The sequence below is a fragment of the Danio aesculapii genome, chromosome 16, assembly GCF_903798145.1.
Source record: "Danio aesculapii chromosome 16, fDanAes4.1, whole genome shotgun sequence".
NCBI lineage: Eukaryota > Metazoa > Chordata > Actinopteri > Cypriniformes > Danionidae > Danio > Danio aesculapii.
The window spans coordinates 21,728,592-21,744,173 of record NC_079450.1 but is presented as its reverse complement, the minus strand read 5'-3'; positions in this window follow the sequence as shown (position 1 = coordinate 21,744,173).

The window sequence follows — 15,582 nt, the reverse complement described above, 5'->3', positions numbered from 1 at the left end:
ATGCTCATATGGTTTTATGCTCATTTTCAAAACTGATGAACATCTTGACATTTCCATTAACCGATTTTTATGCACACGTCTAAAATGTGCATAAAAATAGGTGGATGGAAACACAGCTACTGTTTACTGTAGAAGCGACTACAATTTTTTCTCTTTTTGGAAATGATTTACACATTCGGTAAGGCCACATGAAGCAATTTATTCAATGTGTAAAGCTCAAACATTTATTTTGATTTGGGGATGTTTTTTATGTGATTTTTATTAAACATTTTAAAGGTTTAAATTTTAAGGTTTAATAATTTTTTTCCATAATATAAATTATTTCACGTTAGTACTCTTTTATTCATCTTATTTTAATCTTTATCTCAATCAACAGTGAATTTACTTAACTAATAACACAAAATGTTAAAAAGTAACAAACAAATTATTTCACGTGCTTTCATTAATCTGTTATATACATCATGTATAGCTCTGGGCTCAGAAAGTTCTCAAAATATAATTTCTTTCAACATTTTTTTAAAGGAAATTGAAGGTGTAGGTTTGATTGTGGGTGGCTGTTAAATTGCTGTTAAACTAAGTAACGCAATTAGTTACTTTTTTGGCGAGTAACTCGATTTTGTAATGAACGACTATAAAAAGTAACTTTCCCCAACACTGGCAACTGACCTCATATTTCTTTCTTTTGTTCTTTCTTTTTTCTTCCTTCCATAAATACCACTCTGCCTTCAAAAAACATTAATTTGCCAAGCTGACTGTGTGATGAAACACAATTATTTGACGTATTGTCAGAAAAAAATGATTTAAAAAATCATTCATTTGTATGAAATTTCATTCATATGAAAATTTACACACTTTAAAAGGAGGCTTGTCCCCAAACACCACCCCTAAACCTACCCCCATTGGGCATGAGCAATTCATAATAAATATACAAATGAGATTTGTACAAATTAATGTGAATTAGCCACCAAATTAAAAAGTTTTGAATTGCTGTGAGTTAGAGTTGCATTTGCCAGTGTTTTTCAGTTTCAGCGATGTTTTAAAAAGAGCCATTGGTCATTTAGATAAGAAAGCAAGAGTAACTTTTGCTGAGAAGTATGCTGTGTGGACATAGAACTGATCCAAAGTTATGCCTTGGGACTTGATTTTGTTCACTCTCTCTTTTGTAGTACAGTCATGTTCTGTGAGGGTAGAACAGACTGCATTGACTGCCCACAAAAGTTTACACTAACCATCAGACACTGCTGTTATAGCTGAGGCTTATACGAATTTGGTTTGTGTTGCGGATGTGATTTTTTGTGCTGTGAAAGCAAATGGCAAACAATTGTTATTGTTCAAATCACTGTTTATACAAGTGATGAGGAAATCAAAGTCCCCTTTAAGGCAAGTCATTTCACTCGGCAGCCATCTTTGAAACGCCTCTTGGGCAGTATGCTTGGGCATTCTGTCTGAATAGGGAAACATCAAATTCTTCAAAATTGCTTGCCAAGCTTATGATTAAATTTTATATTAGGAATCACCAATAAAATTAAACAACAACTGCCTCATAAGTTTAATTTTAAAAGTTCTAATCACACAAAATCTACAGAAACTCAAGGCTTGGCTTTGCAGATTGGCTCCTGTACTAGAAGGCAGGAATTCATTCGCCATGTTGACCATTACCAAAGAGCATAGAATGACCAAGAGGGGACACTCTGTTGCTATTTGGAAAACAGTCAATAGATGCCGCTAGTGTCATACAGTGGCCATTTTGGAATGAAAAAATACTGATTGAAATATTGAAATATCAAAATATTGATGTTTAACAATATTTTCATTTTAAACAATATCTCAATGAAAACAAAAACAATTTCCAAAATGCTGACAAGACTATGTTTAATACATCTGTTTAACCTATAACATGAAAGTAAGGTTAGCAAAATAACTTCATATAAAATAATATATATTTTTTAGTTTTACTCAAATTAAGGTGAAAAATGAGTACAGTATACCCCACATCATAAACTACTTTATCTAGTAGTTTCCATGGCCTCCATGATTTTTAATGACAGAACCAAGACTTCTAGGCATGTAATGAACAAGTTGGCTACATTTTGCAACAAATCTCTTTTCTGTTTTTCAAAAATGACCCCTCCTTTAGGGTGCTTTCACACTTGGTTCCACTGCCTGGACCGTACCAAAGTTCGATTGTCCCCCCATTGCCACCTTCTCGGCTGGTTTGTGTTCACACTGTCTTTTTTCCTTCTGAACCCCAGTATGTCTGCATCATCGAGCTGCTGTTGTGTGTATAGCTGTTGCTAGGTGACGGACACGAAATCAAAGCACCAAAATGAAAAGACGTAGTAACATTGCGGTCGTTCTGATTTTACTCAATCTTTTGGTTTTGGACATACAGAACGCGACTCGCATCCATCTGCTGCAAAAATTTTATAAACATTCAGAACATAATGCAATGTCTGCAGACATTTGTTATACAGTTGGCAGTTCACTTCCGTTGTTTGGTACGATTGCATTCACACCAGAAGTGAACCGGACCAGAGTTCGCCTAATCCGTACCCCAGACCACCTCTTTAAGGCGGACTCAGGTACAGTTCACGGGTGCGCACCCGAGTTCAGAAGACATATTTACACTAGCTAAAAGTCCTAGTGTGAAAGCACCCTTAGAGTTGCTCAGAAATGCTCAATTTAATGTCTCTTCAGAATTCACCCTATGTGTTCAATTGGATTCAGATCAGGGGACATATTTATAATAGTATAATGTATTAGCATATTTTACAGACAACACAGAAAAAAATGCTATGTACTATTATAATAAGACTGCAAAAAAATAAAGTGTACTGTCAGTCTGTTATCAACATCCCATTTTGTAGGTCATGTTAATTTAATTTAACATGTCGGAAATAATTTGAATTATTCTAATGCGTAAACTATTACATTAAAGTAATTTAAAGTAATTTCACCTAAAAGTGACAGTTTCAAAATAAAACATTATGTTTAATAAATTTATCATTAAGTCAGTGAAATAAACTAAGTGCTGATGATCACTAGTCATGTGATTGTAACTGTTGTCGTCTTTCAGGTTGTATTTCAGTTTGAGGCGCTTTTTAAATAAACAAATAAAAAACAAAGCAGCTTGTTGTTATTGCGACAGCAATACGATCCAATGGATGGCCAATTGTTTTCATTCCAAAATGGCATAATCGTGGGGCTGTTGCTATTGGAACGTTCTATTGAGTGTCGCCCCTTGGTGATTCTAAGCTCTTTGCCATTACACTTTCCCCCATTCAAAATTATACGAGTAACACGTCTTGTGTATTCTAGACGTTTTTGAGGAAATTCAGATATTCATTTGGTTCCCAATTTGCACTCCAACCAATCCAAATGACTGAGCTATCAGTGCAACCCCAGAAAAGAAGACTCTCAGAAAGGAGGAGTTTAGGGCTGATGTTGCACTTATATTATCAAAACATTTATTTTAAACATTCATTTAAATGTAGGAGACCTCAAAATTAGGAACTTTAATTCAGTTAGTTAGTCAGTTAGCTTCTTTACATACTCCAAACGGTTTACTTTAGTTCAACTACATTAAACTGAGTATCTTATCACCATAGAAATCCACAGCTTCAAGTAGTTTTCCAAACACTGCTAAAATAAACCCAATTGCAAATGTGGTGACAAATCAAGGAAGGCACGATTTTGCGAAGTTATTGGAAAAGGGCTATACCAGCTGACAGTGGGTTTAATAAATGTCTTTTCTGCTCACGCTTGGGATTTCCATGAGAACTACATTCCCAGGGCCTGAAGCTGCAGACTATCCGGTAATTAAATCTGGATTTGAATAGTGCGCAGGCTGTAATAAACTCATACCTGAGCAGCAGATGTGTAAGATCACAGATTCACAGTGACAGCTTTGCCCATGGGGCCGCACATAGGCAATCGAGTGGGAGAATGTTGCACTTCATGATGCTGTGTTTGCTTAACACCACTGGGAAATATCAAGTACAGTCTTGGTTCTGCAGACTGTCTCAACCACTTCAAAGAGGAAATACTGTAAAAAGGGGGAGTGAGGAAAAACAAATAAGAAGTTTGGTTTCCTCTTTTATCTTTTTTTACAAAGTCAATGTAATTTTACTTCTTACTGACAAGAGACCTTAACATTTCTACATGAGCATTAAAAAGCATTTGTCGCTTTTGAAGAAAAACTCTGACACTAACATATGGCATCAAAAACATGCCTTACATACATCTTTTCAAATGTCAAGTGCTTAAAATGAAAAGGCTCATGGGCATATTCATCTGTACAAACTTTACTCAACTGATAAACAGCTATTTAAGCTGATATACTGTGATAAATTGTCCTTCAGTGGTCCAATGAGCTGTTATGTCATCTACGTAACTCAGGTGTTTACAAAAAAAGGTTTAATTCATGAACAATAAGTGCCGAGTGATGCAAAAATGCTGGCTAACCTTTTCAAACTGTTCTTAATTTACACTTTATTCATCACTAAATTGATCCTCGCTTTCTTGTTTAATGTTTTCCATTAGATTATGCTGCACAACTATGAGACAAGAATATCTTCTGTAATATAATTTCAAAACTGAAAGCATCATACATTATAGTTAAAAAACAGGATATAAAATATTAATAATAATACTTCAATTTATTTTAAATAATATGCACGTCATGGCACATAATTGAGAACAGCTTATACTATAATCAGTTTAGATTCTTAGAATATATAGAAGTTATGAATTCCACTGTGTAAATTATTTCCACAATGAAACTTACAATAAATTAAAATCAGATTTAGACATAGATGTCTACCTTGTGTAATTAACATGTTAAATTATATTATTTATTTACTGTGCATTACTTTGGAGTGTTGATTTTAATCACTCTATTATAAATAGCAATTGAACTTAATAACTTGTTTTACTGAAGTCTTTAATAAATTAGTACTGTGAAAATAATTGGGTTCCTATATGGATTGTCATTAGCTGATTTTTTTTTTTTGTCAAAAAAATAATAGTAATTTACTTTATTTAAAGACATAGCCACAGTGTATTTAGTTATTTCAACTTGCTGTACAGAAAACATATTCAAGACAAGTCAATTTGTGCTTTATTATCATTCCTATACATGTGTGGACATAAAGTGGAACAAAATTTTACATTTCGCAGGACCACAATGCTACATAATCATAAATCTACACAAAACACTGGATGTAAGAGCAATTTTTGAACTTAAACATGACTAACATACTGGAGCGGTAATCATATATATATATAGTGCTCAGCATGATTGAGTACACCCCAAATATCTATTTCTCAGTGAATATATGTATTTTGGTGCATTTAAACAAAACAGATTAAACAAATATATTTATTAAAATAAATTTTAGTCACCGAACATATTTAGAAATTGAAAGATAATACAAATTATTAAATTAAGCAAAATTCAAGCAAAATATCACACAAAAAATTACATCCCACACAATTTCAACTAAAATTTTCAATTTTTTGCTTCTCTTGACTTTTCCTCTTTTTAAAAATTGTATTAATATTTTTCTATAACATATAAATTTGGGTATACTAGTTTTTGGCCCGTTAACATGGGTTATTTTGTTAGATAAGCTCTAGATTTGGCTTCAGTACTGACTAATCTAATGTATATGCACAAATATAATATTGTATAGCTTACTATTAAAAATACGAATTTAAAAGATACAGATTTGTGAAGGGTGTACTTACATATGCTGAGCACTGAATGTGTGTATGTATGTATGTGTCTATATATGTATGTATGTATGTATGTATGTATGTATGTATGTATGTATGTATGTATGCACACACACACACACACACACACATTAGCCCCTCTGTTTATTACAATAAACAATTTCTGTGAAACTGAGAAACACATTTCTAAACATAATAGTTTTAATAACTCATTTCTAATAACTGATTTATTTTATCTTTGTCATGATGACAGTAAATAATATTTGACTAGATATTTTTCAAGTCACTTCTATACAGCTTAAAGTGACATTAAAAGGCTTAACTAGGTTAATTAGGTTAATTAGGCAGGTTAGGGCAATTGGGCAAGTCATTGTATAACAATGGTTTGTTATTTATAGCTTAAAAGGGCTAATAATTTGGACCTTAAAATGGCTTTTAAAAATTAAAAACTGCTTTTGTTCTAGCCAAAATAAAACAAATAAGACTTTCTCCAGAAGAAAAAAATATTACCAGACATACTGTGAAAATGTACTCGCTCTGTTAAACATCATTTCTGAAATATTTAAAAAAAGAAAGAAGATTTCAAAGGGGGACTAATAATTCTGACTTCAACTGTGTGTATGTATGTATTTATATATATATATATATATATATATATATATATATATATATATATATGGGTAACACTTTATTTTGGTGGTCTATTTGAGTATTAGAATTAATATTGTGCAAGATTTTTTGAAAAAGAGGTATTTAAGGTTGAAAAAGAAAGTAGTGCAACATGATTTTTGGTATATCCACAAGTAAACACTGTTTAACTCCAGAGAGAGGAGTGTTTTACTAGACATCACTACTTTATCTGGTATATGAGTGCAAAAAGGGCATTTGTGGCACTTTTTTTTTCTTTAAAATCTGCAGCAGCTGATTAACTGTCTAAAATAGCCTTAACATTCACATAAGAATGGCTAGAAATATTATTAATGGTAAGGACTCAATCCCTTGCTTAATTAGTGTTCCCAAGACTTACAGCCACCGTACACCATTGATAAACCGTAATACCCTATACCTTTGTCACGAGAACCTGCACTATGTGTGCCAGCTCTAAAACCCATGCATGATTTGTTCCTCTTGATCTACCAGTGCAATAGGTTACTGAAACATTAACCTCAAAAGGGCAAAGTGCAGATCTGTGAGACTATTAGCAGAGCTTTTTCACAAGACTTCTGCTCTTTTAAGATTCATATCAAATGCATGATAATTGGACAGCTTTATTCTTCCCAAAAGAGTCTCCTTTCCAAAAAAAAGACAGATAAAAGTCAAACTCCCTGGAAGAGTGATATAAGACCCTTGAAATGAAATCAATAGCTTTCCACTTGCATCTCAAAACCCATACTTCAATGAACCGCAGGCCAGATTTCCATTCAAACATATCCTTCATCATAAAAGAACAATACGCTGTCAGTGAAAGATAATAATGCCAACAAAGTGGCATTTTACAATGCAAGCTGTCGATATTACCCAGCCGATTCACTCCAGATCAGATCTCTCATGCTTTGTCTTTGCTCACCGATAAACAACGAAATCAATAACTCACACTTAGCATGTCGTGAAACCGATATAAATCCACCCCAGCATGTTTCCCTGACTTTTTGTTTGTTTTCGCCAGTGAGATCAAGTAACTTTTGTGGTTTACCATCATTAGTCATTTTACTGCATTTCATTTTAATGCAGAATATTTGGCTGTAAAAGGATTGCTTAATGGAAACAAATTATAGCGCTCTTCTTTTTCGTCAATTCACATTACGGATTCACCTGGGAATGCAGCACGTGCTTCAGATGGGATTTATTCAGCCGTAATGAAGCAAACCAATATACATGTGGGTAGAAAAGGAAAACAAAGCAAAACAAACCACTCTGTACCAATTGTGCACTCGCAATTGCAATTTTAGATAAAAGAAAAGAGGTGTATTATATTATTTAGTTTTAAAAGAAAACTTGGTTGCCTTCATTTTAAACAGAATATGTAATTTCCACAAAGGAGGACTTGATTTGAATGTAATTATACCTTTGGTTGGCAGCATTTAGTTCAGAGGCTTCGTTGTTTTTTTGTGTGTTTTTTTAATCAATATTTATTCATGTTTCACTGTGTATCTACTCAGCACAACAATAACACCTAACATGAGCTTAGCAAACAAGAAACACATCTCTCTGATCAAAAGCACAAAACCGTTTAACCACACAGCTGAGAGCATTATGAATCCTCAGAAAAGAAAAAAAAATGTTAATGGGCTTTGATGCATAAGTAGTCAAGGTTTTTGCATAGCCGTGAGCATTTTTAAAACACAAAGGTAGGAGATAAAAAATTTATAGAGCTACATCATTAAAATGCCTCCACTGTGAATGAAGCAAGTTCATCCCGATGCCCCTGGTATTGCAGGGCAGCATGAATAATCCTTTTGTCTAATGCTTTGGAAAAAGGCACAGAAAATTCTAACCCTGTACATAACAAAAACCTACAAAAAATAAAGAAATTACAGAGATTACTAAAATTCTACACAGTGGATGAATTGAACAACTAGTATTTTAGTGCACATACCCAAGTGAGTAGAAAACTTTGCATTTAAGACAGGTCAGAGACGAATGCATGTGAATTCCTTATTTAAATCATAATAATAAGTAGGAAAATTGGAATCATTAGTGACCTGGACATCAATCTTTACACTAGCTCTCATTCATTTTTAGACTTTCGTAATAATTCTCAATTTATTAAGTATAAAAAAGATATAATTACACAAAAATATAATTACTAAATGTGAGATATTCAAAATCGCAAAAGCTGTGATTATTTCAATGCGCTATCAAATATGATAAGCGGTGGCACAGATTTAGACCATCTTGACTTCACACAGAAACAGCAATGCATGCGGCATGACATCACTTTGTTGCAAAGATACTATTGGTTAAATGGTGGCAAAGTAGAACACGGAAGCAGCTTGAAGCGGAAAGCGTGTGTATGTCTGCGGTCTGGAGGTATTATAAAGTTGATGACGACAACATTGCCATAGCAAACTGTAAGTTATGTAAACTTGGGATAGTCTGCCGAGTATTTTCAGTTGAGATGCGATTGTTCAAGCTACATCAGTTGTTGAATGTTAAAATAAGGTGAATTAAATAAAAAATAAGGAACATCCTGATTTCTTCACTCATCTTTATTGTTTTTTTATGTATTGTAAAAGTATTGGATCGGGTTTCAGTATCAGTAGATATTCAAAATCAAATGACTCAGACTCGAGGGCAAAAAAAGCTGATTGGGACATCCCTAGTAGCGTACAGTTTTTGAAAGTTCTGACAGTTGTTGTAAGCACATTATCTTGAACAATGTGACAAATGTAACACGATCTAAATGTAAAGGTGTCATATATTATATATATATATGTATATATATATATATATATATATATATATTTTTTTTTTTTTATAATTAATTTAATTTAATTTAAAATGCTGTAGTTATGTTATTAATTTGTCATGACAACTGACAACTTTACTGGAAAAAATGGCTACAATGTTTAAGAGATTTTAAATAAACAGTATACACTGATTGTTCACGGCTGCCGTTCTAAAAGCAAAATCGAGGCTGCGGTGGGAAGAAACCTAGAAATATCACATGAAATCACACAGAAATGGCATCCTTAATGTTGTATTTTTGTGTCTGGTTGTATATCTTATCAGCGAAGAAAAAGTGACACAAATGTATTATTTCACCCCCTTATGGATGACCTGAAGGTCTGTTCTGAATGTATAGTAAAAATAAAAAGGGATATCAGACCTCATTTTGCACTAAGTTGAAGGAAATGGCACGAGTTAGTAATATTTTCTTTCCCAAACAGACGTTTTAGATGCCATTTATCAAACTCAGGTTAATGAACTGATTCTTTCACTATGTTAGACCTATCACGATACTGAATTTCGGTACAGAAATGTAAAAAAAAAAAGTCTATTTCCCGCTAACATTTAAACACCGTTGAGCGCATTCTTAAACATCGCTGACTGGCTATTGTGTTCACATGCTCAACAGAAAGGACTGTGATTGGCCATGAATGTCATCAATTCACTGCAGACAAGCTGATGACTCAACAGATCTTCGTGGCTTAAAACACTCCAGTGTCCGTGATGTGTATCTGTGTTTGCCCTCGGTGAAGAGTGGTGAACTGATGACCTTCATGGCCAATCACAGTCATTTCTGTTGAGCACTGGTAAATATAATGGCAAATCAGTGGTGCATAAGAACATGCTCAACAGTGTTTAAATGTTAGCAGGAAATGGAAGTTTTTAAATTGTCAGTACCGGGACAACACTATTACAAACAAAATTGAACTTCACCGAATGATATTAAAGTGATGTTTACACCACATCTGCACTTTGAAATCACAGCAACAATTGGAGGTGTGTAGTCCACAGCATGTTGCTGCAATGAAACTTCTGGGTTTCTTACCACTGGAACCACGCTTTTCTTTTTTTAAATGGCGGCCGCATGAAATACACTGAAAAAAGTGTTGCATGCAAAACTGTTGCAAACAATTTATTTGTGTTGAATTTAAACAAACAAATTAAATTGAGCAATATTCAACGTAATTTGTTTGTTTAAATTCAACACAAATAAATTGTTTACAACCACTTAACGTAAAAAAATTTAGTAAATCCAAGGAATCATCTTTGAATCATTTTTTTCAGTGTAAGCTTATAGAATAGCATAGAGAACTTTGTGATTATGCTTGGTCTTTCTTTGGTGCTGTTTAAACCACCACATCAAACATGTAGCTCTTTTATGAAATGGTGGTAAATCACATTATAAATCACAAATCGTAATTTTGATCAGATGAATTGCTTTTCGATTTTTACTCCAAATCGTGCAGACCTACTTCCAACCGTGTGTGTGTGTGTGTGTGTAAAAATGTACAGGGTCAGTAGTGATACAATGCATGTAATACCCTGTCCTATGCCACAATTAAATATTTAATGACTCAGTAAGTGCAATTAATGAATGTTAAATACTTTAATGCACCAAAAGAAATATCAAGGAAAGAGGTACAATGCCAAAAAGAAGTCTACAATAAATGGTATTAAATCCAAATTATGATATTCACTTGTAAATAATACCAAAATGTGTATAATACCAAAATAAACACACATTTGCTCACTACTAAACAGATATTAAATTGCTCAAAAATAATGGATACAAAAAGCTTGAAGGTCACTGTGGTTAATCATCCCAATTTTGAAAGCTATTCATGGTTTCTACAGAATGATGGTTTAGAGAAGGGGTGTCCAAACTCGGTCCTGGAGGGCCGGTGTCCTGGAGAGTTTAGCTTCAACCCTAATCAAACACACCTGAATCAAGCTCTTACTAGATGTTGGAAGTTGGAACTAAAATTAGCAGCACACCGGCCCTCTAGGACCGAGTTTGGACTCCCCTGGTTTAGAAGATTCACTTTCTTATTTAAATGTGGCTGTTACTCTTAAAACTTAGTGTATGTGACCTTAAGTGACAAGAGCAAACTTTGTGCGTATGGATTATCTGTCTGGTAAAATGTAAGGTTTTAGATTATATGCTGTAATTTTTTGACAAAGACAGTCTACTGTATATGGGAGACTTTATAAGTTCACATCTATAATTAATCAACTTTGTCTTTTGAATTGAACTAGGTCTGAATACCCTTTAGATACAGGGTATACAGTAAATGTCTTGAACAACATTAAATAACTTTTCCTCTATATGAATGATTGATTTAAATTCTGGATTCCACTGGCATGAAAAAAAAGTTTAGAGTACAGTACAGCAACACTGACTCTCAACAAGTTTTATAAAATATAATGTAACATCTTCTGATGTGTTGTGGGCAGAAGACATTTTTCCTTCAGTTTAAGAACTGAAGTATTCTTGCTGTTTGAGAGCAGGGAAATTCAAGGTAAATAGTGATTTTTCAGAACTCGAGAACTGTTGGCTCAGAGCTTCCTGGCTTGTTTTGGTTATGTTTTCGTGCGCTTCTTTTTCAGCACTATTCATTATCACCACCCAAACAGTAATCAATCTCTCCTTGACAGTAACAGAATCCAGTTTGGGTCAGAGGGCAGGAATCCTCTTTGAGAAAAGGATCTGAGGGAGAATCTAGTTTTAGTTCACAACATTGCACGGCTGAAACCTAATGGATAATTCACATTTAAGTGATAAGGCAGAACCATGTTTTCCAGCTGTAAAGTTTGATCTATTTTCAGTCACATGAACGCTAAACTTTTTATTACACATACACACTGCTTAATTCTATTGAAATAGTATATACTGTAAAACAATCTATTAATTAAGAGCTTCCATATTTTGTGATTCATAATCATAAGATTCATATATTTTTTCCCATCTACTACTGTATATACAGTAGGCTGCTTCAACTCTATCATGCTAAAGGGTTCTAACAGAAGTCTTGTACGATTCTGGTTGTAATTCAGCATGAGCCAGGTATCGTATGGTACGATTACAGCCTGCTTCAAGCTTTAGAGAGTGAGCGTGTGTGTGTGTGTGTGTGTGTGTGCGCAACATTGCCACTCTGTTGCCAGTTTTCCCACAGAGAGCTGTAAATATACCGTAAGGAAAAAAAAAGAAGCATCCAAAACTGATAATCGTCAATATCACTGTTTACATTACATTTCCATTAACAAGGCAATGACTGGTCCATTTGTATTAAGAGTCCAGAAAGCTTCGCTATCCATCATGGAAAATTAAACTGTATCCCTGCTGCCTGGCGCAAAATGGAACAGTTAAGCAAAGAGAACTTTTCAGCCCGATAGTGGAAACTGACTATAATTTAAAAACAGACATATTCAGATGTTGAATGATAAATTCAGAGCTGATGAAAAATCACAATAAAATTGCATTTGTGACTTAGCAAATGCTGCGATTGTCTTTGGGAAGTATGGTGCTAATACGGAAGTAACTGACACTGCAGTTTATTGAATTTCTGCTAGTCCTGGCTCCATAATAAAGCACATTTATATTGACCCAATGTTAAAATGGCCAACTTTACAGCAGAAAAAAAGGTGTTTACAGCCTGATACAAAAACCGATTTTGGTGTATATAGCTAATATTACACTTCATGACAACTGTGAGGGGGTGATTTTTTTTTTAAACTCATACATTTTGTTTATATTAAGCTATATTAGGCTGCATAATCAAGGGCTGGCCACTTGAGTGACAGCTAGGTCTCTTCACCTCAGCTGATTCCACCTGATTAGCCACTGAACTCGGCATGTACATCGTATTTTTGTATTATTTTATGTGGTTTTACACAGTCAATTGCCTTTTCAATTGGAATTATTTCTTACAATTATCAGATAACATGGCATGCTGTGTGTACTTAATTGTGCTCACAAAATGTTCAAGTGGCCTTCATTTCCCAAGTATATATCATACTTATAAATGTATGTATGTTTTATTTAAGATCATTTATCATTTATAATTTTCTTTACAACTTGAATGCACTCCAGAATCTCAAAGATTTATTAGCTGTAGGCTCTACAACAGTCATCTGAAATGTGACAGTGTTGTGCCTGGATTTCATAATGAGGCTTAGCATTTATTAACACAGACTATGTTTGAAGTATTTGGAAGTAATTTGCAATTACCCCAGAAAAAAACGTTGTAAGAACAATGCTTAGTTGCTCAATTGTTTTTAAAAGACTAAACACTTTATTGATATAGTATACAACCAAGCCCAGGTGGTCAACAAATCGCAGGTAATTTCTCCCAAAGAAAATCCAGTCTAAGCAAAATGCTAGCAGGCATTTGTAGCTCCGCTCATGCTCTGCCTCTTTGCCCTATTTTGGTTACAGCCAGTCAACGCGATGACACGCAAACAAAATGGCAACGATTGGACATGCCCGATTTTAGCTTCATTTGCGCTCTCCAGAATCATATGGGTGACATCACAAATACTAAATCCATATTTTTTACAGTCTATAGTTGTGATTAATAGTAAATCTTATTCAAAAGCGAGAGGGCGCTCTTGCTAGTCCCAAGAAATCCACCAATGGTTGGAGAATAAACAGAAGATTTAACTGCTTTCATTGATTCATAAACATATGACCATAGAATTATATTTGGCATTTACATTTGCCTTCAGGAGTAGCGTTAGCTTAAAACCTCTTAGCCAGCATCAGGACGTGGATACACTGAGGCGCTGTTTCTGCACATTTCAGTGTTTACGAATAGATTACATCAAAAAGAACACAAGTAATCTTGACAAACTATACATCAGAATAAAGCTACAACCCTCAAGCAGCCATTGTAGCTAATTGTTTTTTAATGGGAAGCTTATAAAGAATGGATTTGTTAAATTTATTTAAGCTGTACAGAAAACGCTTATTCGATATGGAGTGAATATCATCATAATAAGACACACACGGATTCATAGCTGTACATCACGGTTTATTTTGAAAATTTAAGAGTCCTAAAAACAACATCCCATCGAACACATTTAGTCCACAGACACAACAGTGTTGAATTATGGATGTTTATTCATTCATGTCACCATTTCATCCGGAGACCTGTTGTTTGCATTGTTTACTATGTTACTTACGGTCGAAAACGGCGTATTTGTAGTCAAAGCAGGCCAATGTCATAGCTTACAGTGTTACAAATAAAATGAGAAAACAAACTAAATAAAAAGTCAAAGTTATAGTTACTAAAACCTAAACAAAGCAGTCGAGTGTTTTAACGTTCTGCATATGCATATCTGTGAGCCACTTTTAGCCAGTAGTTTACTTTCTAGCCAGTAGTTTACTATCTTTACTTACTATCTAACTAAAGGAGAATTTAGCCAATGGCTGCATGATTCCTTCGACATATGGTGACGTTTATTCATCTATTAGACACGCTGTTGTTTTAATGCACTCTGTGGCTAACACTGGTTCAGTGGGCTGTCAATCTTTACGTGATGCACACCCACCTGCAGCCCTGTATAGCTTTATGCTAATAACAGGTCAAGCAGAGAAAATGGATGGTCAAAAGTTTTACTCTGCTGAAGGGGATTGTAGAAATTATTTGAAGCGACATGGAGAATATTTCTGTGGAGAGCCGATACGAAGATGACAAGGAAGACTAACTCCCGGTATTTTCTAACGGTGGGTTGCCTGTATTATATGACTGTTCTATACGTTTCAGTTCGTCTGTTTGTTTACTACAAAGGAACGTAGCTCACTGAGAAGTCAGAAGAATGATTATCTGCAATTTGACTATTATATAGAGTTGAAATCAGAATTATGAAACCCATTTGAATTTCTTTTTTAAATATTTTCTAAATGATGTTTAACAGAGCAAGGAAATTTTCACAGTATTTCTGATAATATTTTTTTGTTCTGGAGAATACCTTGTTTGTTTTATTTCGGATAGAAAAAAAGCTGTTTTAAATTTATTAAAACCATTTTAATGTCAAAATTATTAGCTCCTTTAAGCTATATTTTTTTTATAGTCTACAAAACAAACCATCATTATACAATAACTTGCCTAATTGCGCCTTTAAGCTGTATAGAAGTGTCTTGAAAAATATCTAGTAAAATATTATTTACTATCATCATGGCAAAGATAAAATAAATGTGTTGAAAAAAATCTTCTCTCCGTTGAACAGAAATTAAGAAAGAAAGAAAAACAGGGGGGCTAATAATTCAGGGGGCTTAATAATTCTGACTTAAACTGTAATGATATTGTATTAAATATTGTATGCAATATTTTGTGTAACTTGTCAGTGAGCTATGGCTAGGCCCACACGGAATCTGCGCGCGCAAAATTCTGCAGA